The sequence below is a fragment of the Canis lupus genome, chromosome 30 (assembly GCF_048164855.1).
Source record: "Canis lupus baileyi chromosome 30, mCanLup2.hap1, whole genome shotgun sequence".
NCBI lineage: Eukaryota > Metazoa > Chordata > Mammalia > Carnivora > Canidae > Canis > Canis lupus.
The window spans coordinates 18,317,409-18,345,030 of NC_132867.1; the positions used below are offsets into that span (position 1 = coordinate 18,317,409).

At 37.7% G+C, this 27,622-nt stretch overlaps 1 long non-coding RNA gene across 5 annotated transcripts in view; it reads left to right on the forward strand.

The window, feature by feature from the left end:
• The first annotated feature begins 5,787 nt into the window (after positions 1-5,787).
• Positions 5,788-27,622, forward strand: part of LOC140621280 (uncharacterized) — an 82,428-nt gene continuing 60,593 nt past the window's right edge. For 2 of the 5 annotated variants that reach the window (XR_012021005.1, XR_012021003.1), the window contains exons 1-3: positions 5,789-5,894; positions 21,277-21,525; positions 21,615-21,697. This is a non-coding gene — a long non-coding RNA (uncharacterized lncRNA). Of the gene's footprint in view, positions 5,895-17,350; positions 17,423-21,276; positions 21,526-21,614; positions 21,698-27,622 lie in introns of all 5 variants that reach the window. The other 3 variants (XR_012021006.1, XR_012021007.1, XR_012021004.1) reach the window with 3 other exon arrangements.

Consider the following 27,622-nt stretch of genomic DNA (forward strand, 5'->3'; position numbering starts at 1 on the left):
GGGAGGACTCTGAGGGAAAAGATGCATTCATTCTCATTCTTTCATTAAAGCATGTATTGAATACCCAATATGTTCACACAATTCTAGGTACTGAAGATAAAATGGTAAAACCTAGGCCAATGAAAATTCCCTCCTGTGAGGTATATTCTAGTGGAGGAAGAGAGAAAATAAGCAAATAAATGGAAATATACAGTATATCATAAGGTAATCTGTGTAAAGAGAAAAATAAATCAGGATAGATTTGTATTAACAGGGTGGGTGAGGATTCAGGTCAGGGAAGGTGTCACTGAGGATGTAATGTTTGAGCCATGATGTTGAAGTAGCCTTGTGCATTTCCAGGGCAAAAATATTCTAGGCAGAAATAATATGAAGGGGAAAGGCCATGGACATGACAGGCTTGATGGAGGAAGAGAGTATTTGGAGTGGAGTGAGCCAAGGTGATAGTGGTAGGGAATGAGGTCAGAAGTATAAAGTCAAACTACTTTGGATTATTCCTTTACCAATTAGAGGAAGAACAGAGGATTATATAGTAAGTAGTAAAAGTTTAGAAATCAACACTGCTGTTAGACACGGCCCGATGTCCTCCATCAGCAAGTGGAAGGAATATATTCAGGATCCAGTCTCTCCAGTTGTAAAGGCAGAAATAGATTAGATAAGTAGTTTTATTAATTCTCACCTTGCCTCTTCTTGTTGTCTTACTTCAGATGAATTGACTGAGGAGGAAAATGTGTGAGTCTAGTTAAACATGGTTCTGCACACGTTTGCGCCAATCAAGAATAGAATGCTGTGACATCATCTCCTTTCAGGAGTGGCTTTGTAGGACAGTGAAGAAAGAAAATTCTCCCAGTGGATGTGAATTTAAATAATATACCTTATTATCCACTTTGTCTGTTAGTACAAAGCCTGAGGTATCTATACTGATTGATGGGCCATGGCTAATGGTATAATCAGATTGTTAGGGACCTAAAAGAAAGAATTGTAAGACTGATCACAAAGAATTAGGGAAAGACATTTATGGATGAATCTCTCTGAATGGGGTTCAAAGTGTGACTAAATGTATCCTTATATGAATGACCAACAAAAGGCCACTGTGAGTGAGGCTTTTAATTATGGGGTGGGGAAGGTGACTCACTCCATTTATGTTGCTGTGCCTCTTCCCAGCCTCCTTAGTACTTGATCAAAGTAGTTATGGTGACAGGCATTAAAATATGGATTTTGCCTCAAAAATCTGACTTTGCTGCACTTGCAAAGCTAGCAACTAACCCTAAGCTTGCAATGTAGTACCATACCCTGGGGAGGCTGGCTAGACCTCCCCTATCATGGAGGGGGCTTTGACCCTTTAGATTTTAATTTGCCTTCCCTCCCAATTTTTTCTTCTTTTAGTATCACCATTCATGCACTGAGTATTTTATACATGATTATGATATTCTACTCAACCTTTCTCTGACCAAGAAGTTTATTTTACAGTTGAAAAAGTGGGGAAATGGTGACTGAATGGTCTGAGGAACCCCAAGGCCCAGAAAAAGCTGGGGTCTAACTGCAGTCTCAGATACAGTATAGTTGACATAGACCACCTTATGAATAGAAGATTGTCCTATATCTTTTTAGCCAAAGACCAATATATAGTTTTATATCTGTCATAAATTGAAAATACAGGTTTGGAGATGGTAGGATGGAAGTTGAGAATGGAGCTTCTCCCAATTATACCTAATAATCCACTTCAGATTTCATGAAGTTCACTCTGCCTCCTGGCCATTTAAGTTTCCTCATGCCACTGGGCAAGTGGGCATAAAAGAAATAATGGTTGCTGGCTCGTTAGTCCTATCAAGGTCTCACTATACACTGGGTGCAGAGAGAAGCTGGATAAAACAAACAATCTTTTGGATGCCTTCCTAGTACTGCTGTGTTCACTGACATAAGATAATTTGATAAAAGCTCAAGTCAACCCTTTATCAGAAGAATCAGTAGCTCAGATACATTAGGACTGACATTTCAAGTCACCACTGGTTGGAGCCACTCCATGAGTGAGTCACGGAGAAGGGAGATCAGGAGTGCTTTCCTTCCTCAGTTGAATGCCTTGGAGTTATCAAGGGCTTCCTTTCTCTGAGGACCTAAACTTCAGTTTTTGCTCCCCATTTCCATGAGCCTAGGAAGCTCTGCTCATCTTTCAAGCCTCCACTGAAGATTAGCAAATGCCATGAGAGAAAAAGCCACTCCATCAGGTTCACCGCTCTGTACCTCCCTCCTTTCTTGTATTTTAGCCCTCCAAGTCCTTATTAGCCTTTGTGGCTTTATTATATATTCAAACAGATTTTTTTTATATTATTTATTTATTTACTTATGATAGTCACACACAGAGAGAGAGAGAGAGGCAGAGACACAGGCAGAGGGAGAAGCAGGTTCCATGCACTAGGAGCCCGACGTGGGATTCGATCCTGGGTCTCCAGGATCGCGCCCTGGGCCAAAGGCAGGCGCCAAACCGCTGCGCCACCCAGGGATCCCTCAAACAGATTTTTAAAATTGTTTTTCTAGTTTACTTGGTAGAGTGAAACAAACTGGCCTGTGATTAGCGCACTAATAAAATCATATTTCTTTCCTTCTAGCAGTAATCTCAGTTTGCAATCGTAAACTCATTTCATGATAATTTGCTTAGTCCCTGTCTTTTCTACAACATGTAATTAGGTACCACACTTGTTTTTGCTCACTGTGATATCGTGGCCTAGCACAACGCTAGGCACATAGCAGATACTTAATATTTAGGAAGCTAATGAGTGATTAAGCATGGGACAAACTGCTTTTTATTAACAGCCAAACACTTATTAAGTGCAAAACACCAGGATTAAGATATGACATTGTGTTCGATTGAATATCTCTGATCTCATAGCCTATTGTTTATTCTTAAACACAAAACAAGGCAAAATGTTTTGCCCTGTGGATCAAGGCTTGGTCTCACATGAATTTTAAATGGCTCAGAAAGGAATGAGTGTTAGGGGAAATTATTATACACAGTGAATGACCATCTACTGGGAGGGAGGAGCCCAAGACAGTGACATAGAAACAGCTCATAGAATAGACCCTTAGCAATTCAGGGCCACTCAGAAAATGGGCACAGTGGCACCTGGTTGGAACAGTGAGTTGAGCTTCCGACTCTTGTTTTCAGCTCAGGTTGGGATCTGGGGATTGTGGGATCGAGCCCTGTTCAGTGAAGAGTCTGCTTAAGACTCTGTCCCTCTCCTTCTCCTCCTTCCCCCTCAATAATTAAATAAATAAAATCTTTTAAAAAAAGTGAAAATGGGCACAGAAGATTGTTGAAAAATTAGCCTTAAATTCCTGGAGAAGAGGCCACATGGCATCAGTGTCTAGATAACAACTGAAGAGAGTTTAAACTGAGTCAGTGTAGTGAGAAAATGGCCTATGGTAGTCTGGAAGGAACAAGATAAACAAAGTGAGTAAGTAGTTAGGAACACAGGATATGATATCTGTTAAGTTGGAGACTTGGAATCCAGTGTATTCTAATGTGTATGTATGTGTGTGTTTTCATTGTTTTATTTTATATTTTATAAACGGGGAGACTAGCTCAGTAGTTTATGTTTGCTATCTGCAGAAAGATTTGTATCTGTGCATACACATAGATACATGCAAATTAGAGTATATGAATAATGGCTATTAATGCTCTTTTGGATGTTAATCCTTGAAAGAACTCTAATTACTCTGCCCATATGTCTTAATTAGGGACTATGAAGTCCCCATGATGGTTACTAGCTGTGAATAAGAATACTGTAAAAGTTACTCAGGTCATTATCTCAGAAACTCCAACTCTACTTAAGTGACAAGTTATGAGTTAAATAACAACTGGAGAAACAAAATGGCTCACTGTCATATTAAAAGTCACCCAGCCTACCAGTTTCTTTATGAGGTCATGTAGGACAATATATGTAGAAGTAGTGTGTCCATTCTAGATGATTCCAATTAAGCAGATTTCATGATCAGTTTTAATTTGCAGTTGTATCATTGGAGAAGAAACTTTTATTCACAGCTAGCAGCTACTGTTGCTTTCAGCAACAAAGACCCAGATAGGCTAAATGAAGTAGGTGTCATATTCTCTCCTGTAACAAACGTCTAAGAGGAAGCTGTGCTGTGCTTGTATGAAGGCTCCATAGTCATTAGGGAAGCATACTCCCATCTTTCTGTAGAGCATGGCTTTGCATCTTCAAGGACACTTGGTGTCTTCTGGAATTTCAATCAAGGTGAATACATTTCAGGTAGAAGGAGGGGAAGAATAAATGACAAAACTGTTGAGTCAGTCTCCTTTAAAGTGGCTTCCAGAAAGCCAGCACTAAGTTCTTATATTTTACTGATCATCTGTCATGGCAAGAGAGGGTAGGCAATGTAGTTACTGAGCTGGGCACATTGTTACCTGGAATAAAATTGAAATTCAACAGAATACAAAAAGAAAGGGCAACATGGATATTGCATTCTGTCGTGGAGATTCAAAGGGATCTAAAAATTTCAGTGCAATAGCTATTGTTAGGTGCCTAATATATGTCAAGCTGTCTACTGCATCTCAGGGCACAAAGACAAATATATTGGGCCAGCTGTCAAGGATCTGATTGTTTAGTAGAGGAGACAGACTATAAATTATGTGGTAATAAAGTTTGCTGTGGGGTTGTGGGAGAGCAGAGATGAACTCAGGCCAACCCAGAGGTTTGGGCTTCCTGGAAGAGATGTTTCTAGAATCTAATCCTGAAGGTAAGGTAAGAGCTGAGTGCCATTCCAGGCATGGGGAGCACCATAAAGAAAGCTAAACATGGAGGAAACGTCATTGTTTAATAGAATTGAAAGCAGTTGGAAATTATTAGAAGGTAAAATAGAAGGGTAGAAGTAAAAAAGGAAATCAAGACTCAAGTTTTAGAGGGTCTGGTGTGTTAACTGAGTAACAAGGCTCTGGAAAGCCTTGGAAGGGGTTTAAGAATAAAACTCCATAGTCAAATTGAATTTTAGATATGCCATTCTCAATGTTATGCGGAGGAAGCTTCAAAGGAGGGCAAAATTGGGATAAAAAGAGTTATTAGCAGGCTATTTCAGTAGTAAGGTAAGAAAGAATGGAAACCTGGTTAGGCAGTAGTAATAGAGGTGGGAGAAGGAGTATAAAACTATGTGGGAGGAATAAATTAGTTATTAAATAAAAAGATGTGGGTAGGTGGATAAAGGACTTTAGAATGACTACAAGATTTCTGCTTTAGGAGACTACGTAGTTGATGGCACCATTAATTGAAATGGTATATATAAGAGCAGGAAGAGCAGGTGGGGTGGGAGTGGAGGAGTGGGAAAAAGATGAGTTCAGTTGGAACAAGTTGAGTTTGAAATATCTGTATAACATCCAGTTAGAAATACTTAGTAGGCAAACATCGAAGCTTGTGATCAGGGTAGAAGGAGTATATTTTTAAGTCCTTTTTAACTAGATAGTAGTTAAATCGATGTGAATAGATGGGATTGCCTTTGGATAGAGAGTGCACAGAGAGGGCCAACAAGTTAAGGCAGGAACTCTGCTGACATCAACATTTGAGAAAAAAAACACTTGCTAAGGACAATAAGACATATTAGACTGAGGGGTTACTGAGTTAAACAAAATAAAACAAAACTACATTACATAGGACTTCCTGTGACCCAGGCATTGTGGTGTGACTAATAATCCTGCCATGAGCATGACAGACAGTCTCTTTCTTTATGCAGCTTTGAGTGTAGAAGACTCATACAGTAAATAGAATGTATCTATCAGAATGTACCTAATAGAATCATGAATGATACCAATGAAAAGAATAGGCTATTGAAGCCTGAAAGATGTTGATTACAGCTAATTTAGGAAAGGCTTTCCTGAGGAAGTAATATGTAAGGTAAGACCTGATAAAGAGATAGTTAAATGAGGAAAGTTGGTTAGAAATTAAGACCAAAGTATTACAGAGGGTAAATGGAACAAAACAGAGAGCCCAGAAATGGTCTCATGTGGTCCCATGACTTAGGACAAAAGTGTCCTATTGTAATACAGTGGGAAAAAAAGTTTCTTAAATAAATGGTGCTGGGTAAATTAGATAGCCATATAAAAAAAAATGAATCTTGACTACTACTGTACATGATATAAAATACCAATCCCAAGTGAATTGTAACTAAGCATGAAAAATAAGATAATAAAGCTAACCATAATGGAAAATATTGATAATTTCAACTGTATTAAAATTAAGAATTTAATTTTTTGAAGTTTTTACTTTAATCACCTAGTACTCATCATGACAAGTACACTCCTTAATCCCCATCACCTGTTTCCCCCATTCTCCACCCATATTCCCTCTGGTAATCAACAGTTTGTTCTGTATAGTTAAGAGTCTGTTTTTCGGTTGTCTCTCTCTCTTTCTCTCTCTTTTATTCCCTTTGGCTCATTTGTTTTATTTCTTAAATTCCATATATGAGTGAACCATGTTATTTGTCTTTCTCTGATTTGTTTTGCTTAGCCTTATACTCTCTAGCTCCATCCATATCATTGCAAATGGCAAGATTTCATTTTTTTATGGCATATACGTATATGTGTACACACACACACACACACACACACACACTCCACATCTTCTTTGTCCATCCATCAGTAGATGGACATTTGGGCTTCTTCCATAATTTGACTATTGTTGATAGTGCTGCTATAAACATTGGGGTGCATGTATTTTTATATTCTTTGGATAAATACCTAATAATGCCATCACTGGATGTAGGATAGTTCTATTTTTAACGTTTTGAGAAACTCCATGCTGTTTTCCAGAGTGGCTGTACCAGTTTGCATTCCCACCAGTAGTGCAAAAGGGTTCCCCTTTCTCCACATCCTTGTCAACACCTGTTGTTTCAAGTATTTTTGATTTTAGCCATTCTGACAGGTGTGACGTGATATTTATTGTATTTTGGATTTGCATTTTCCTGATGATAAGTGATGATGAGCATCTTTTCATGTGTCTGTTGTCTATCAGGATGTCTTTGGAGAAATGTCTGTTCATGCTTTCTGCCTATTTTTAAATAGAATTATTTGTTTTTTGGGTGCTGATTTGTAGAAGTTCTTTATATATATTGGATACTAACCCCATATCAGATATGTCATTTGCAAATATCTTCTCCCATTCCACAGGTTGCCTTTTAGTTTTGTTGATTGTTTCCTTTGCTGTGTAGAAATTTTTATTTTGATATAGTTCATTTTTGCTTTTGTTTCCCTTACCTCAGGGTACCTATCTAGAAAAAAGTTGCTACAGTGGATATCAGAGAAATTATTGCCTGTGCTTTTTTTTCTAGTATTTTTATGATTTCAGGTCTCACACTTAGGCCTCTAATCCATTTTGAATTTGTTTTTGTGTATAGTGTTATATACAGGTATCTTATTATTTTGATATGGTGTTATAAAATGGTCCAATTTCATTCTTTTGCATGTTGCTGTCCAGTTCTCCTAACACGATTTGTTGGAAGAGTCTGTCTTTTCTCATTGGGTAGTCTTTCCTGCTTTGTTAAAGATTAATTGACCATATAATTATGGGTTTATTTCTGGATTATCTACTCTGTTCTATTGATCTGTGTGTGTATTTTTGTGACAGTAGCATACTGTTTTGATTACTACAGCTTTCGATTATAACTCGAAGTTCGAAATTATGGTACTTCTACTTTGCCCTTCTCTTTCAAGGTTGCTTTGGCTATTTGTGGTCTTTTGTGGATCCATAAAAATTTTAGGATTATTTGTTCCAGCTCTGTGAAATGCTGTTGGTATTTTTTTTTTTTTTAATTCTTAAAGACGGCTCCATGCCCAGCCTGGAGACCAACATGGAGCTTGACCTTATAGCCCCAAGATCAAGACCTGAGGGATACCTGGTTGGCTCAGTGGTTGGGCATCTGCCTTCTGCTTGGGGCATGATCCTGGAGTCCCAGGATCAAATCCCACATCGTGCTCCCTGCATGAAGGCTGCTTCTCCCTCTGTCTGTGACTCTGCCTCTCTCTCCGTTAAAATCTTACAAAAACCCACAAACCCACAAACCCCCCCAAAAAAACAAGACCTGAGCTGGGACCAAGAGTTGGACACTTAGTCGACCAAGCCACCCAGGTACCCCAAGGTGGTATTTTGATAGGGATCGTATTAAACATTTAGAGTGCTTTGGGTAGTATAGACATTTTAACAATATTTGTGCTTCCAATCCATGAACATGGAATGCTTATTTATTTATTTATTTATTTATTTATTTATTTATTATTTTTTATCTCTTTATTTCTTATTGTCTTCAGTTTCTTTCATTAGTGTTTTATAGTTTTCAGTGTACAACCTAGACATTCACCTCTTTCACCTCTTTGGTTAAGTTTATTCCTAGGTATCTTATTATTTTTGGTACACTTATAAATAAGATTATTTTCTTAGTTTCTCTTCCCACTCCTTCATTATTGGTATATAGAAATACAATAGATTTCTGTAGATTGATTGAACTTCAATTATTAAAAGACCTCTTTGAGAAGTGTAAAAGACAAGTCAAGGAGTAGAAGGAAGGAGATAATTGTCATGTGCATACCTGATAAAGGATTCCTATAAAGCAAAGACAGAAAAATGCCAATGACTTTAATAAGCATTTCACAAACAGTATCTCCAAATGGCAAAGAAGCATATGAAATATTACCTTAGTCATTACGGAGATGCAAATTTTAATACAATAAGCTACCACTAATATATTCATGGGGGATAGCTATAATTAAGAAGACTGCTAATACTAAGTGTTGGTGAAGAAGATGTAGAACAATTGAAATTCTCAGTGTTATTAGTGAGTTCAAGTTGGTACAACCATTTTGACAAATTGTTTGGCAATATCTATTATACAGCTAGATGCATAAACCTATGAGTTAGTAATACTATTCCTAGTTGTACACCAACAGAAATGCATACATATGTGCATATAAAAATCTATGCATAAAATCTATGCATATGAATGTTCTTGGCAGCTTTGTTCATAATTGCCTTAAACTGAGAACAACCAAAATGTCCACGAGCAGCAGAATGGATAAATAAATTGTAATACAGTCATATAAAGGACATCTACAAAGGAATGACAATGAATAATAAGCTACTGCCATGTGCAACATTGTGGAATGAATTTCACATACATAATTTTGAGAGGAAAAAGGCCGACAGAAAAACAGTTCAAAATTACATTTATAAGAAGTTCAATAACTAGCAAAGTTAATTGATGGTGATGGAAGTCAGGATGGCAGTTTCTTTTGGGAGTGTAGGTGGGATACTTGTCATGTTTTACTTCCTGACTTCTGGTTGTGATAAGGGTATATTGACATGGTAAAAATTCCTCAACCTATACATTCACAATTTTTGTGCTCTTCTGTATGTCAGTTATACATCAATAAAAAGTTTATGTAAAAGCTGAACTTACAGAAACAGAGTAGAATGGTGGTTACCAGGGCCTGGGGTGGGGGTGGGAATTAGGGAGATGTTGCTTAAGTGTATAAACTTGCAAATCGTGGGTAAGTCCTGAAGATCTAATTTACAGCATATGGATTATAGAAACAATACTGTATTATAATCTTCAAAGTTGCTAAGAGACTAGACATGAATTGTTCCCACGACAGAAAGGAAATGATAATTCTGTGATGTGATAGAGGTGTTAGCTGTGTGGTAATCATACTGCGATATATATATGTACCAAATCCAAATCTACATATTGTATACCTTCAACTTATGCAATGTTTTGTGTTAATTATATAACAAAAATTTTATGTGTGTGTGTGTATGTATATATATATATATATATAGAGAGAGAGAGAGAGAGAGTTTGAAGAGGACTTGTTGGTGGGAGGGGAATGGATAGGTACTTAATCATATTTGCATTTGTCTCAGAAAATAAAAATAAAGTTTGGGAGTTTTAAAAACAGGTTTTTCTTTTCTCGCATTTTTTTTAAATGCTCCATGATCTTTACTGTTTCATGCAGTGGCATTCATTATTTAAGACCCTTGGAAAAGAAGTTGATTATTTGAAACCCATAGGATAATGATTGTGAAAGCCTAGCTTTGCTTTATTCCCCAGCTTTATTGAGGTGTAAGGGGAAGCCTGAGTTCTCAAGGAAGAGCCTAAATTTTGGGCCAGAAAGTTTTTATGAATCTCCTCAAAGCAGGATTTGTAGCATCACTGGTCAAAGCCTGAAGAAAGAGTACATAGAATTTATCCATAAACTAGAGCATAAGAGAGAATAGATTCAAAGCAAGTTTCTTTCTGACATACAGAGGAGAGTTTTTGTTTTACATTCTTGGCAATTGAGTGGAGCTTCAGAATAGCGAAAGGGGGGCAAGAGAGTTTAGTGGCTATTGTGGATTTCTAAGAAAGGGTTGAGGCACCCTTCTGTCTCAAGTTTTAGATCTTGATGGAATAGGACTGAGGATAGGAATGTCTGACCTACTGGTGAAACTGGGACCAGAGAAAGCCCCTATCTTGCTTTCTTAGGAGTACCAAGGGGAGATTTCTATTGTCCTAGAGAAGCCTTGGCACTTTGTCCGCCATGGCACTGGAGTGACAAGAGCAGTGGTTAAGTGAGATGTTGGGCCAAGTGGCTTTCAGGACAGACTGAGAGAATTTGGTATGCACATATTGTGATGTCCAAAAAGCAACAGAGGTCCTGAGTTTCCTGAGGAGGAGAAAAATGTGCAAAGTGCCAAAAGACAACAGACAGATCCAAAGGGTTGTGGAGTAAATGAGTTGATGTATGTAGAAGGCTCAGAAAAAGAGACTGTTACTGTTCTTATCAGCAGTGAGTTGTCTGTTAGAAGTTGTGGAAGGACAGAGTACATCACTGGTGGGAGTCAGTCAGGATGAGGTAAATCTCAAGGTCATCAAGGACAAAGAATGCTTCTGGGAAAGTTACCCCATCCCCACCCTCCCAAGACTGGGAGAGTATGTAATCATTGCAGTATCATAGGTCACCCTCAAGTGGAAGAAACAGAGTTTGGTGAATCCTGAGGAGAATCTTGAATTGGTTGATTGAATTAGAGTATTTAACCCAAATGATGTAGATTACCTTGATTATGCAATATTCAGTTTTTCATTTCTAAGTACATATGGAACTTTAGGACTAAGTTGATTTTTAGAGACCTAAAGGATGTTATATCTCTGCACTTTGAAGTCTCTGTATAAGATTCATTCTTGCTATATATTTACAAAAGTGTACTCCGGCTTTGTGTGCAGAATAGACTGTAGAAGGCAGGAAGTGCTTCAGGAAGACCATTTAGAAGCTTCTTTACTAGTCCAGGTGCAGGTTCATTTGGAAACTTGGCTTATGTGGTGGCCTTGGGGTGAATAGAAATGGATATGGTTCAAGATGTATTTAGAAGGCAGAATTGGCAGCCTTTAGTGGGTGATTGGATATGGGGAGTTGTAAGAGAAAAATGTCAAAGAAAGCTCCTAGAAAGCTCTGTATTGAGAAATTTACTGAGATAACATGCTGTAGGAAAAGCAGGTCTCAAGTTCAGTTTTGAATATGTTAAGTAATGAGGTACTTGTAAAATATATAAATAAGAATGTTGCATAGACTGGGGCATATGGATCTGTCTTAAAAAGGAAGTTCTCCGCTCAAAATACACAGTTGGAGTTATTGGCAAAGAGGTGCTACTTGAAGTTATGGAAGTGGATGAAATCATCCCTCATGGAAAGCCTATGTGGATGTGTCCTACATATTTCCAGTAGGTGTGATTCACATTCAAGTTCTGACCCTGTGTGAGGATGGAGAGTGAGGTTAAAAGAGTGTCTGGAATAGTCTCCTATGGAAATCCAATGTACAGTTTTCAGACTAAGATGGAGGTACCAAGAGAGGAGAATGAGAAGAACATTATAGAAGTGGCTGGAGAACAGGAAGGCCAATAAACCCAGGAGAATGTAGTCTAACAGAGGTCAGGGAATAAGAGGGTTTTAAGAGGAGGAGGACATGGCCAATGTATTGAATATTTTTGAGAACTGAAATAAAAGAATTCAACATTTTTTTTGAGATTTTTTTGACATGAAGGTGATCTGGATATTAGTGAGGTGGGTGTTGGGGTGATGGGGTGGTAAGCAGAGGAGTGGCTGGAAGGTAAACAAGGATGTTTCTTTAGATCTTGATGGAGTAGGGAACAAGGATGTTTCTTTATCTAAATTAACAAATTTAAAGAAATTTGGCTCTAAAGGGAGGAGAGAGAGAGAAGGAGGAATTTAGAGGGAGATGAGAGGTTGGTAGACATAATGCACAAGAGAACCAGAAGTTCCCTCAGAAAACCTCTATTCAGAAGAGCAAGTATCATCCATCCTGCTCTTATCCTCATTCTTTGACTAATCCCAAAACACACAGGATTATCAGCAGTGATGCTGTATACTATTTTTTAAAAAATTTAACTTCAATTAGCTAACATATAGTACATAATTAGTTTCAAATATAGAGTTCAGTAATTCTTATAACACCTAGTGCTCATCACATCACTGTATACAACCTGTATATCAAGAAGGCATGCTGCGCCGCCAAGGTTATTCAGTTCAGGTTTCAGAGAGAATTCAAGAGAAGATTAATCAAGAGCCTGAAGCAAGCACATTCATTAAGAGTATAACATCCCTCTCAGTGCCTACTTCACCCTCTCCCTGCCTCAGAAGGGAAAGGATTTTGAAATAGACTAAAGGTCAACTTACAAGAAGAGTCAGAACTTTCGGATCCTTAACTAATCCCTTTAGGGCAGAGACCACGTTTTATTTGACTTTATATATCCCCAGTTGTAGTGGCAGGACATTGAAAGCTCTGTTGGAATGAATAAATCAGTGTAGTTTCCATTGGGAAAATTATACAAGCAGCAATGCCACTCCCTCTCCAGCAGTAGTTTCCTCAGGAGAGTTACTCTATGAGGTGTTACATATAAGAAGCCCTTCAGAGCAGGCCATAATTGTGTCCTTGGAAAACCATAATCAGAATCAATGCTCCTATAACAGCTTGCTCAACACAGTAGATTCTGGTATTATTACTCTCTGCTGCCCTCTAGTCCCTAAGGAGTGAAAGGGGGTGGTTAACTTCCAAGTTACAACATTAAAATGCCATGGTTCAGCTTATTGTTGGGTAACAAAGCTGGCAATGTTATTCAGGAGCCACATCTCACTGTGGTTTATGTATGTGACCAATCAACTATATGTATGTGACCAATCAACATGCTTTTGAGCCCTTTAGAACACAAATGCCTTGTCCTACAATTCCTCCTCAAAACAAAAGGTGTTTTGAATAGATAATATGTGCTTTTCTTTCCAAATTCATGCCCCATCCCTCAAACACATTCGCCTCATGTGTGTGTGTTTGCCTCCTCTCTTGTCATGCTTCATCCTGAATTTGCCTTATTGATAGGTCAGCCTGTTTTTTGCAGAGGTGAGCTCACTCCCAGACCTATGCAGATCCATAAGAGAGTCTCCCTTGGGGACGCCTGGGTAGCTCAGTGGTTGAGTGCCTGTTTTGGCTCAGATTGTGATCCCGGGTCCTAGGATTGAGTTCTGCATTGGGCTCCCCGCAGGGAGTGTGCTTCTCCTCTGCCTCTCTCTGTGTGTTTCTCGTGAATAAATAAATAAAATCTTTAAGAGAGAGAGAGAGAGAGAGAGAGAGAGAGAGAGAGTTGTTTGGAATTACCTGTCAGGTTCTCTGGCCTGTCTCTAGTATGTCCTCACTGTCACTCCAGGGTTACTCCTTAGCCTCCCCCCAGTATAGAATCCCTTCATCCCAAGCACTGGTGGGAGTCGGAAGCCTTAACTTGTCCTTAGTATCCTAGACATATATTTCAGTAAGAAACACATATCCCTGGAGATCTTGATGTGGTATTATCTGGGAACACTTTTTCACTTAAACATGTTTAAAATACTTAGGCATTAATATTCTAGATCCCATGTAAGGTACTGGTGTTGTGTTCTGTATAGATCTTGCAGGAGCCAGTCATTTCTGTCTGTCCTGATTTGTCTTTCCATCTCTTTACCTGTCTGCTCTCATATTCCCAAGTGGCCTTTGGATAAGCCAGCGGTGGTTTATCACAAGCGCAAACAACAAATTAACAGGGAATGAGAAATAGAGGATCATGACTGAGAAGTCCATATCAATAAGAGTAGAAAGAAGATCCCAAACATCCAGTCCTCCTAGGCATATGTGGTTGTTTTATTTGCTCTGACATTTAGCTTTGGGTTTCCTGGTAATCAAAGCAAATAGAAAAACATAATATTTCTTGTCAGAAAAGAGGAAATATCTCAGGTCCTCAGGGAAGGCAAAATTGTTTGTTTTTTAGCACTAAGTTCTCAAAAGCATTTTCAATGTGGTCCTTTATATAAGGGGCATTAAATGAGACAATGTTCTTGACTTCCTCCATATAGCAAGTGCAGGAATGGGTCTCCTATGACTATCTCTTCTATTGTCTTTAGATAATAGTGACATCATCTTAAAATGCATCTTAGTAGAGGTGATTCTGTGAAGACCCACTTCCAAGAAAATGAAAACTGTCTAGACCAAATGAATTTTATTCTCCGGAAGCGCTAGATCTTCCCTAGGACCCGTCCAAGGAAAAGAGCTGAATACATCCATTTTCTTTTTCTTCTGAGGAGCAGTCCACATTCATTGCTACCAGTGCCTTTCAGTGCTCTTAGCCATCTGAGCACTCCTTTTCTGACCTTCCTCACTTGTCCCCCTTTTTTGTTTAATTTTCGGTGTCTTGCTTTCAGCTACTGTTATTGTTAATTCTCATGAAGCCTGAATTTTGGAATAGCTGAGTATTAAAAAAAGTTTTTTTTTTTTCCTAATTGTTGGTGTTTTCAGAGCTTTTTATACACTAATATATATTGTGACTGTCTAAGAAAAATAATGTTTGGTATTTCTCAAGCTTATTTGAGCATGGAATTCCTTTATCATGTACCAAAGACTTGCTGGGAAATGCTGAAAGCTGTTCTTTGATAATATCTCAATGTTAGCCCTCACAGGATACTGATGACTTAATACAGGATTAATGATAGTCAAGATGTCTTTGAAATCCAAAGCCAGGAATCATTAGTAAAGCATCCTTGGTACCCTGGCAAGTAGATGAAATATACTTGGGCAGGAGGTCCTTCCTAGAATCCTTCAGGTTGTACATGTATTTATAAGATCAGCAACTACAGTCTTAGACATGATTTAAAAGTTCTTTCCTATAAAATGAAGGTTGTGTTCTTCAGCTTACTCTTTGAATTCCACCTAAAAAAATTGACCAATAAAAATATTGTTAAGATTATCTGAAGCATAACTGGTTTTTAAACTTCCACTTGGAGAAAATAGTGCATTATAATTTTTGAGCAAGAATTACAAAGAATATGTAACATAATGGCTTTAAAAATATTCAATACTGTCAGTAGGACACAAAATCATTAAGATAAACATGTTTTTTATGGTTGTTGAGAAGACGCTTCAAAATAAAATGGTTAATTAGTGACATTGAGCACCTCCTGTATAGAGACTTATAGTTCTTTAAAACTAGAAATTACAAAAGATTGTGAGACTGTAAAGAGTGAAAACAGATCTCATTTTTTACATCTTAGAAATAAACATTTGTAGCCATCTGCAGTATATTTTCTGGATTGAGGACAAGAATAATAATCTTACAAATTTATTTTTGAAATGTCACTTCTAACTCTTTTGGTTAAATAATACTGCAGTTTTTTTTTTTCTCCATTACACTGAGTACACTATTAAATATTAAAAAAAACCAATTTTAACATCTTGAAACAAAAGTAGTTTTATCCTCTAAGCTATAATATTAGTTACCAGTGAATGGAATTCCGTTTGAAAATTAAGTTTTTTTATTATGCTCCAGTGACACTAATATGAACATTCTTAGCTCTTCAATCCTTCTGTAACTTTTTCTGTCTACCTACAGGGAACTCTCTCCAATCTGTGATGATAATCTCCTATTCATCCTCTGAAACCCAATATAGCATCCTTTTCCAGGAAACCTTTTCTTATGCTCCTCCGAGCTTTCACATGCATTTTATCAATGTCTGCTAACTTTGTCCTTATACATATTTTTATTTTTCCATTTATTACACTATTTTTTATGGGATTTTCCCCATATAGAGTGTGATTTCAAGGAAGACATGAAATTCATCTTATTCGTTTCTGCATTTGGGGGTTAAAATTTACTCTGAAATACAAAATTGCACAGAATATGCTGCTTCTTTCATTTGCTATAATTGATCTTATCTAGCTCTGGATACCCCAGTTCTGCAGCTAGTGAGAGCATGAGTGTGTTAGGACTTAAATTGCCTGTTAGAGGTAACTTGACCTCTTCTGGTTTAACAAGCATTTCTTTGTGATTGATTTAGGTTTTGTGATTAGTCTTTAGGAAGTATAGTAGAATAAAATAGCTCATCTCCTTGTTAGGACTCCTCCCTACCTCTCATGAGGTTTCCTCTTTATCTTTCTCCAAGATGGTATGTTTGTTCTTAGAGAAGACTGAATTGTTTAATGCAGTGTGGAGATAGTCTTCTGGTTTGGGCAACCTTCTCTATTCTTGGTCTCCATTGAGTGCTTAGCTTGTTCCCTGCCTGGTTTTCTTTAGCTCATATCCACAAGGGTATAGGTAACTTCACCTAGTCAACTTGGGTTTCCTGCTGGGATCTCCTCTTGAATGAAGTCTGAAGTCTGTAGTCCCTTCCGCATGTGTGGGTTTTCCTGGGTTCTGTGGTTTATTTCTCCCAGTACTGGATTCTTTAGATCTCTCAATTCTACGGCTTCCAGGCAACCACTTTGGGCCATGGGAGCTCTAGGATCTCCTATATGCCAAGCACTGGTCATAGGAGATAAGGATGCTCATTTCCACTTGCTCGTGTCCAAGCTTCCATGGGTGAGAGAGGCTTCTCTAGAATGATAGGAAAATTTCTAGAGAAAGAACAGCTTCAGTCTGTCAGATCCCAGTAAAGGGAGTGACCATTTAGAAAATTATTGTCATAAGAAAACTTGCAGAATCAAGAAAAATGGAATACATTTTGCTATTCTTGTTGGCAGAAAGGGAGCATTCAATTACCCTATGTTAGGTTAACCTGGCTAAAAATTGTGGTTATGTCAGATTGGAGAGTTGATCTAGAATTACTGAAGTGTAATAACAGGAAACAGCTATTGTGTTTCAACATAATAAATATAACAGAAAAAAACTGAAGGGAGGTAATTGGTTTTCAGCTGTAGACATTTCAATAATTCTGAAGCTGTTTGGGATTCATATCCTCAAGAAACGGGAGATATTGTCAAACTTTTTTTATAATAATTTCTATTATTCGTTCCCAGTAAAAACTGCTGTCAAAGTTGGCCAGTGAATTGCTTCCATGTCATTGTTTAATCCTTGGGAAAAAACCAACTGTGAGTAATTCCTCGTACCTCTTCCATTAAAATGCTGCCCATGAAAGAATAGAATCTGGTGGGTAGTGGGTAGCAACCTAAGGCAGTGAATAATATCAGATACTCTCAGAGATCATTTGACTTGGTATCACTTGTTTTTTTCTTCTGCTGAAAACCTCTAAAAAGTTTTGAGAAGCTATGAATATAAAAATTATAACCCAAGAATTCCCAGCAGGCTGAATTATTTGCTGAAACACTTAAGACCAGCAGGTGTTTGGGGGAATATGTGACATCAAAAGCCTTTTTCTTTCAGCTAAAGCAATCTTTCACACTGAGGTATAAAATGTTATCAAGGTTCAGACAGGAAAATGCTGAAGCAGTCTGTTATTTTTCTCCCTCCTGTCTCTGCTTGTGTTTTTTTCATTTTTAAGTCATTTTAGGCATTTTGTTTTTTGTTTCTTTTTGTTGGTGAGCAATCAGCCCTTATTTACTCTTTAATTCTTTGGACTTAATCCCTTGTAGACAAATGAAAACATATTTATTATGCAGTTAGTTAATCAGAAATTCTCTGATTATTCTCTTTCTGAAGCTCTATAGGAATTATAGGCATTATCATTTGATTTAGCACTTAATTATATGCCATTTTGTCATTGTTTGCTACTACTGATTCTGTTTGTCTTATTTCTTCCCTAAATAATGGGCTTTTTAAGTATATGAGTGTAATGGTTAATTCTGTGTGTCAACTTGAAGGGATCACTGGGTTGCCATACATTTGGCCCCATATTATTTGGCTGTGTCTGTGAGGGTGTGTCTGGATGAAATTAACATTTCAATCAGTTCAGATGTGGGTGGGTCTCATCCAAATAATTAAAGACCAAAATAGAACAGGAATGTTAAGAGGGAACTCCTTCTGCCTGACTGCTTTATGCTGGGACATTGGTCTTTTTCTGCCTTCAGACACGAACTCAAACATTGGCTCTTCCTGAATCTGGAGGCTGCCAACCTTCAGATTGGAATTTATTCCACTGGCCTCTTGGGGCTTGCTGATGCAGAGTTTGGGGATTCTCAGCCTCCGTAGTCATATGAGCCAATTCCTTAAATAGATCTCTCTCTCTCTATCTCTCTCTCTCTCTGGATAGATCCTACTAGTTTGTTTGTTTGGAGAACTCTGACCAACACAGTGGGTCATGTCTGATATTCATTTTATATTATCCATAGCACTTAGTACATCCTATGGTTAGGAAACTTGAAAACTTTTAGAAGTAAAGTGATTCATGAAATGTAGTCAGTTACAGTGAGACAAAATCCTTACTACACATTTATTAAATTCTTCAATACAGGTACTATTGCACTTGTTGGTTTTGACAGAGGTGGAAATAAAAGTAGTAAAAAAATGCAGTATTGATCTTGATTAGGTGGTGTCAAATGAGCTAAATTTCTGTATTGAATGATGAATTATAACTACAGCACATCATACAGCATGATTATCATCATGAAAGGTACTATTTAAAAGACAGTTTGAATTCATTTAGTCAAAAGCTTTTGTATATTTTCTGAAAATTCATGATATTGTAAGTGGTGTTAAGAAAGTCTCTATCACTGCTGCTTATAAGATTTGTAAACCAATTAAGTCACATCATCTTTCCTGTAGCAATTAGTGCTTTTGACCGAAGACATGACATGCATTTGGAGTTGTTTTTCAATTAGTTGTGATAAATATCTTGTCTGATTTCACCTATGACCCTTGACATGGATTTGTAGGAGGACTTGTGGAGATGAAGTTTTAGTGTTATAAAACAGAGTGAAGCTATAACTGATTTGTGTCAATTGAACCCTGTGGTTTTGACCCGGTTGAGATTGTATAGTAACTGAATTAATGGATTAAAGTTAGAAAATGTGCCAAACCATAAACCAGAGATAAGTGAGCAGAGAAGTGCATTTGTCACGAGCGTACCATGATTCTGTTCACTTCAGAGTGCGATGGCACGAGTGTCTTCACATGAAAGAGTATTGTAAACTCTTCCATTTATTGAGATCAAACACTTAGAGTCTTTATTATGTGAATATTATAATTTATGAAAATACGAAATATTTCTTTTCTCCCGAGAAAAAAGCTGAGACACCTCAGCTTTAAAATCTGAGAAAGCAGAAACATCAAATTGACAAGCATGGAAGAAAAATTTCCTCTGAAATATCTGGTATTCTGCATTTGCCACTGATGTAATTTTTATATGCATTTCAGAAAGAATTTTTTTCCCTGATACTTTGCTAGATTGCCCATAGAGATACTGAGATACATAACACGTGCTAATGTTGCCCACTTGCTATGAGCATGAGAGTTAAATACCCCTCAGCCACACCTTCTAGGTTGAAAGTTGATGCTATTTCAGGAGCAGTAAGCATGGCATCCCTATTACTTTCCAGAAGGGGTCTTCAACTGTGTTCTCACTAGGTTGCTTTACTTCCTCTTCAAATGTGATGAAAATAAAGCCTGCTCTATCACCTCAACATAGTGTAGATCTATCGTGTGGATGCTCCCCAAGGGACACAGAGGACTCAGAACAGAGACAAGTAGCATATGGCATTTGTAGATAGGGTGGAGAGCAGTGAAACAGCCACTCTCACAGTATAACTATTAAGAGCAGATATTAAATGGAACATTGAGCAAACCCACCAGCAGATAGTAAGAATAACGATTTTGCTAGAAGGAAGTGAACTCTGGAGCATGTCTATAAAACCAGAAGGGAAACAGAAATTGGATAAAGAGGAGACAAAAGAAATAGGGCCTGGATTGAACCCCAATAGTGATGATTCTCTAAATCATCCTTGTCTGAAGATACTTACCAAAGGCATTGAGGAAAATATTGGATGTTAATATTGGAATTTCTCTGTATACTGATCATTGTTTATATTCAGTATATAATAATTATATTATTAGTGAACTATAGAGTACAATAAGTGAAATAAGTATCTTTTTAAAACAAATAATTGTACAAGTATTTATTACATTTGGGATGAAGTATCTAAAGAAGAAATACAAGGTTTTAAGATAATACACATCAGGAAAAACTGATCTAGGTGGAGTACTTAGTATTTATTAATTTAGTGTTTATTAATGGTGGATGAGTCATGGAAAACTTCCCTTTAGAAGTCCATATCTAAAGGCTGCAGAGATGTTTTTATAGACAGTGTAATAGTAGACATAGAGAACTAGGAGAAAACCAAAGAGAATTAGACTGGATAGTTTCTGAGGTCTGTTCTAATTCAAACATCCAAAGACATATGCTAATAGCTTCTAAGGCTTGACTTGCGTATAATAGGTCTTATTAACTCAGTAGACAAAAGCATGGGCAGGTATGATAGAAGGTGTGTGACAAATATTCTTTGGCTCCAACAGACTAAGATGTTTTGGGGCCACCAGGGGGGCCAACCTGAGTAGGGCACTTTCTTCCTGATACCAGCCACAGGACTCACTCAGAAACCTGAGTATTTCATGATCCTTAGGATTTATTCATTTTGCTCTGCCACATGTCCATATAATGGGACGCCTTGCTCAATGAAGTAAATAAGTATCATTTTCGGGCAGCCAGGGTGGCTCAGTGGTTTAGCGCCACCTTCAGCCCAGGGCCTGATCCTGGAGACCCGGATCAAGACCCATATCAGGCTCCCTGCATGGAGCCTGCTTCTTCCTCTGCCTGTGTCTCTGCCTCTCTCTCTCTCTCTCTCTCTCTTTGTGTGTGTCTGACATGAATAAATAAATAAAATCTTTAAAAAAGTATCATTTTCATTGTACAATGCTGATCCATTCCATCTAAATTAAACCTTTTATTGTCACAAAGTTCTTGAGTTAAAATGTGCTCCTCCTGTTGTTGTAGGTGATTGGATTGGGAAGATGCTATCTGAAAACAGCTATTTCCATCTGGGGCCCAGAAGAGCAAAAACCTGGAAATCAGTCCTTGAATGCTGCCTTTGCCATATTCATTTCAGTCTGGGGTATTAGACCATATTTACCTTTTTTTTTGGACATCAGGAAGTCTATATAAGAGTGTTTAAGGGAAAAAAGTGAATATGATTAAAAAGAATGTCTTCAGCACTTTATTCAAGTGACTATACTCAGTCCCTTGGTAAGCCTGATGATCCTTGTTTGAGAGAGTATATGCTGGAGGAGAACTCATGCAATTCCTGTTCCCAACTAATATCTGTGTGTTCTCAGGAGACATCCCTCCAGAAATGGAAACCAATCAAGTAACAAATATTCATCCCCTTTTATGGGTCCAACACTGAACTAAACACAAGGTATACCAAAATGGAGACCAGCTTCATTTGAATAATTGTTTCAATTACTTAAAAACACAAAGGAAAGTATTGTCACAGCCCCAAATATTTCATATTAGCTAGAGAGGCAATAAGGTCCAAAATGAAAGAAACTAGTGTAACCTGAAGCAAAGAGGTTTCATGAAAGAGACATAATTGGAGACACTTGTGGAAGGAGGAAGGGTAAAGGCGAAGGAAATGGATAGATAAATGGGAGGAGCAAGTCCACCATGCTAACAAACCTATCCCAGGTTTGCACATCATACCCAGACTTTAGCCTAGCTTTTGCAGGCATCATTGGTTCTGCATTTCTATTATTAATGCCATGGTGCCCACATATAGGATAATTTCTGAAAACTCAGTTTCTAATATTAAATTCCTCATATTTCAACTCTACTCCACCATCTTGACCATTTGTCTTCCATGGAGAAAGAGTTTAAGAGAGAGATGTGGTTTTGATCTCAAGATTTATGTGTATAGTTTTCTGTGTTCACTTTTCTTTAGGAGGGATTCCCTGTTTTCAATTGTGTCCCCAAATCTCTGTAAAATAAAGCACTATTTGTGGTAAAGATGCTAGTCATCCCTAACCACCTGTGTTGTTGTCTTATTCCTGAGCCCCCAGATAGACCACATTTTCTGGGCTCCCTTGGAGGTAGGTGTAGCAGTGTGAATGTCTGGGCCATGGTGAGGGAGCAGGAATGATAGGACCATTTCCAGACTGGTATAGAGAGCTTCCCAGAAGCAATTCTCTTTTATTCCCTGGCTAATTGGAGAGGGCTCTAGGAAACCACACAAGGTTGGCAGGAAGAACCTTGGTCCCTGAATTGTGAGCATAGGACAGAACCTCCCTTCCCCTTTGCCACTACTCATATTGGATTGTGATGTATCATGATATGAACTAGAAAGAATCCTGGTGAGCTGATTTCCCAAAGCAATATCATGATGAATTTAAAGCATATGGATACATTTCTCTCAATGGAGCTTAGTAATTTTTTTTTTTTTTTGGAGCTTAGTAATTTTTGATGAACTTTTCAAAAAAGTTTTTCTTTGGAAATAATCTCAAGAGAGGAAGGTTTTAAGGCAATGTGATGGTTAATTTTATGGGTCAATTTAGCTAAGCTATAGTACTTGGTAACTAAATTAAACTCTAGCGGTTGCTGTGAAGGTATTTGTAGATGTGGTTAGCATCTACCATGAGTTGACTTTAAGTAAAGGACATTAACCTTGATAGTGTGGGTGGGCCTCACATCAGTCATTTGAAGGCCTTCAAAGCAAAAGCTGAGGTTTCCTAAAGAAGCAGAAATTCTGCTTCAAGCCCATGGCATCAACTCCTTCCTCAATTTCCAGACTGTTAACCTCCCCTACTGCTTTCAGACTTGCCAACCTTTATGATTGCATGAGCCAGTTCCTTACAATAAATCTCTTCACACAGACACACACAGACACACACAGACACACACACACACACACACACACACGTACATAGATGGTTCTGTTTTCCTGGAGAACCCTGGCTGATACAGGTAGACAGTCATTTTTGTATTATTTATGCCTTAGGAGTGACAATTGCTAGCATAATGTGTTGAACATGAGGAGTTTTAAGATTTTATTTATTCACGAGAGACAAGCAGAGAGAGGCAGAAACATAGGCAGAGGGAGAAGCAGATTCCCTGTGTGAGCCCAGTATGGACCTCGATCCCAGGACCCTGGATCATGACCTGAGCCAAAGGCAGACAGACGCTCAACCACTGAGCCCCCTGGGTGCCTCGAGGAGTTTTCTAATAACATATGTTAAATAGATCAATGTGAAACCAACTGGAGATTCAACTACTATGAAGGTTAATATTGAAGCTTTGAAATAAAAAATGAAATTTCAGCAGTATAATCATAAAATATTGAAATTCTCTAAAAATAAATAGGAACATTCATCCATTCATGCTTTTTTGTTTTAAGAAATAAAATCACCAATTTTTTTTTCCCCACATAAACTTGAAGTGAAGTTGCTATCTAGGACTCTAATAGTTTCCAGTATCTCAGCAAGTGAGGATATCAGTTTGTTCTTAATTTGAGTAAATGTTATTTCACATATAAAAATTTTTGGTGCCCTCTGGTGGCCAGAGTTCAAAAAATAAAAAGCATATAAATATACAGTAGTCCCCCCTTATCCATGGTTTGCTTTCCAGTTTTAGTTACCAATGGTTTACAGCTGTTAAGAAGCAGATGATTTATTCTCCTCCCGACAAAGCATTAGAAAGTCAATAGTAGCCCAACGCTATGTCACAATGCCTGAGTCACTCACCTCACTTCATCTCATCGCATAGGCATTTTATCATCTCGCATCATCAATAAGAAGTGTGAATACAGTACAATAAGATATTTTGAGAGAGGCCACAGTCACATAACTCTTACTACAAAAAAAAAAATAACTCTTACTACAGTATATTGTTATAATTGTTTTATTGTATTGTTATTGTTCTTAATATTTTACTGTGCCTAATTTATGAATTATTTTTTTTAAAATTTTTATTTATTTACTTATGATAGTCACAGAGAGAGAGAGAGGCAGAGACACAGGCAGAGGGAGAAGCAGGCTCCATGCACCGGGAGCCTGATATGGGATTCGATCCCGGGTCTCCAGGATCGCGCCCTGGGCCAAAGGCAGGCGCCAAACCGCTGCGCCACCCAGGGATCCCCTAATTTATGAATTAAACTTTATCGTAGGTATGTGTATATAGGAAAAAATATAGTATATATAGGATTCAGTACTCTTCATGGTTCTGGATATCCACTGGGGGTTTTGGAATGTTTCCCCCACACATAAAGAGGGGGCCCTACTTTATATAGAGCAGTCTATTTGGGTATGTTCCCAAATTTCCTTTCTAAATTTGAAAATCTTTGGGATGCCTGGTTGGCTCAGTGGTTGAGCATCTGCCTTCAGCTCAGGGCGTGATCCTAGGGTCCCACATCGGGCTCATCACAAGGAGCCTGCTTCTTCCTCTGCCTGTGTCTCTGCCTCTCTCTGTGTGTCTCTCATGAACAAATAAATGAAAATCTTAAAAAAACTTTTTTTCATTGATTTATTTGAGAGCGAGCAAGAGAGAGCACAAAGCAGGAGGAGTGGCAGACAGAGGGAGAGGGAGAAGCAGATTCCCCTCTGAGCAGGGAGCCCCAATGTGGGGCTCAATCCCAGGACCCTGGGATCATGACCTGAGCTGAAGGCAAATGCCCAATCGACACACATCCATGTGCTTTTAAATTGGAAATCTTAATGCATTTTTTTTCACGGAAGAAGAGGGATTAATATCTCAGATTTGTTTATAAACCCCTATTATAGTACATGAAGTGCTTAAAATATGACCCCCAAAGTAATAGGGCCTGACAAAAAGTGAGACAATGATTCTGTGAGAGGTTGAGAGCTATCACTTGGGAATCCATTGCCATCTCCTCTGCTGTGGCCTTGATTAGTGAAGAAGACTGGAATTGCCTGGATCCCTCCCTGAGGTGTTTCCATGGCCACCGAGGTGCCCCTAAACTTACAATTAAATAAATTATTTTAAAAACTAATATACACTCAAAACTCATTGCTTCCTAATATTTTGCCATACTTTGCTATTATTTAGTAAATTCACCTATTGAGATGATTTGTGTTTTATATGGTGGAAATACTATATAGTGATGTGCTGCTGTGCATCTCTTACCAACTCTTCATTCAGTGATACCAGTAGCTTGTAGTTGGTCAGTGGGAATATTTTTTGTCAAGGAAATTGGAAAATGCTACAAATCAAAATCCCCTAGTAGTTGTAAATATTTGTCTCCATACCACTGAGTCAGGAAGTATCTTTGGGAACAAAAGAAGGAGGTTTCCTGTTTCATTATTTAATTTAATTCAATTTATCCCACCATCTATACTGGATTGGTCCTCAGGTTTATTTATTCATTCAATCAACATTTTTAATTGATGTATAATGGACATAGAACATTATATTAGTGTTGGGTGTACAACATAATGATTTGACATTTGTATACATTGCAAAGTGATCACCCACAATAAGTCTAGTGGCCATCTGTTACCATAAAAATTATAATTATTTTTTTCTTGTGATGAGAACTTTTAAGACTTGCTTATTTAGCAACTTTCAAATTTTCAATACAATGCTATAGGCCATAGTTATCATACTATATTACAATCCCCATAACTTATTTGTTTTACAACTGGAAGGACACCCTTCACTCATTTTACACACTTCCCAACCTCCTCTCCTCTTACAGGTTCCTATCTATTCTCTGTATCTATGAATTTTGTTTTGTTTGTTTTCTACATTCCATACATAAGTGAAATCATACAGCATTTGTCTTTCTCTGACTTATTTCACTTAGCATTAATGCCCTCAGAGTCCATGGTCCATTCATGTTGCAAATGGCAAGATTTCATTCTTTTTAATGAGTGTGTGTGTGTGTGTATTTATATTTCATTGTGTATGTATATATATATTTATATTTGTCTCTTTCTATATATCTATATATGTCTCACATCTTTATCCACTCATCTTTATTTCATTGCGTATGTATATATATATTTACATCTATGTCTCTATATAACTAAATATGTCTCACATCTTCTTTATCCACTCATCCATTGATGGACACTTAGGTTGTTTACATATCTTGGCTGTTGTAAATAGTTCTGTAATGAACATAGGGATGCATGTATCTTTTCAAATTAGTGTTTTTGGTTTTTTTGGGATAAATACTTCAAACTGGAATTGCTGTATTATATGGTATCATATGGATAAATGCTATATCATATGGTATCTAGTTTTAATTGTTTGAGCAACCTTCATACTGTTTGTTTATAAACAAAAAAACCCACTAACACAAAATAAAATCACTAAACAATTATATTGAGATAGGGATTGAGAAAGAATTGAACAGTGATGTGATAGAGTAGTGAGACAGTCAGGAGGAAATCTACTTCACACACATTGTTGGGGAAGTTCTCTCTAGTGAGTGGTTGAATGAGAAGAGGGTTAGGACTGATAGGTGAAAAAGGGGATTATGTAAAATAGTGCAGGACATAGTGACCTAATAAGGTAGTGTTTGTTGATTGATGAATGAAGAGGATTTTTAAATTGTGAGGTTACTTTTTTCATTACTAAACTCATGAGGCTGTAGTAGTATTGGCAGGGGCCTTCTGCCCTTTTCCTACATTGGAATCATGTGAAATTCCAAATATGTAAAGATTTAGGATTTGAGGAAATCCCTGAAAATAATACTTGAAAACTGCTTGGGAGGAGCATTAGTGCAGTGGGTGGATGGGAGCGAGGAAGGCAGTGGAGGTGGCTGTAGTGAGGGAATGCAATGAGTGCATTGTACCTGTGGATGAAAGTTTATGAGTCAGGGATGAATGGCCTGGAGTTGAAAAATTTCCTCCTCACCATTCTTTTGGGACACCAGGTAGTAAAATCCAGGGAGTATAGGTACACTAAGAGAATTAGTGTGAAGATAGCCTGTGTCAAAGACTGAGGAGAAGGTTTTTGAGACCCAGTTCCTGACACTTAGTTGGTTGCTCTGTGACTACTCTACTGTCCTTATTGTAAGATGTGGAGCTTTTAGCTAGAGTTTACTCTCACCGTCTCATGGAAGATGTGAGACGTGAGAACAAAGACAGAACAGTAGAATATAAAATTTCCCTTATGATTTCCACACATGTGGGTTTGAGTATTTCCATGGATTTTAGAAATATGAGTTAGAAGTTCCACTTAAAGCAATTTAAAATAATATTTTATACTCAGTTATTTTTATTGACATAAATGGATATTGCATAATGTCTGTTCTAGATGGGATCTGTAAATTGGTTATTATTGGCTGTTTCTTTTAGCGCCACCCATTAAACAACCCAAAAAGTAT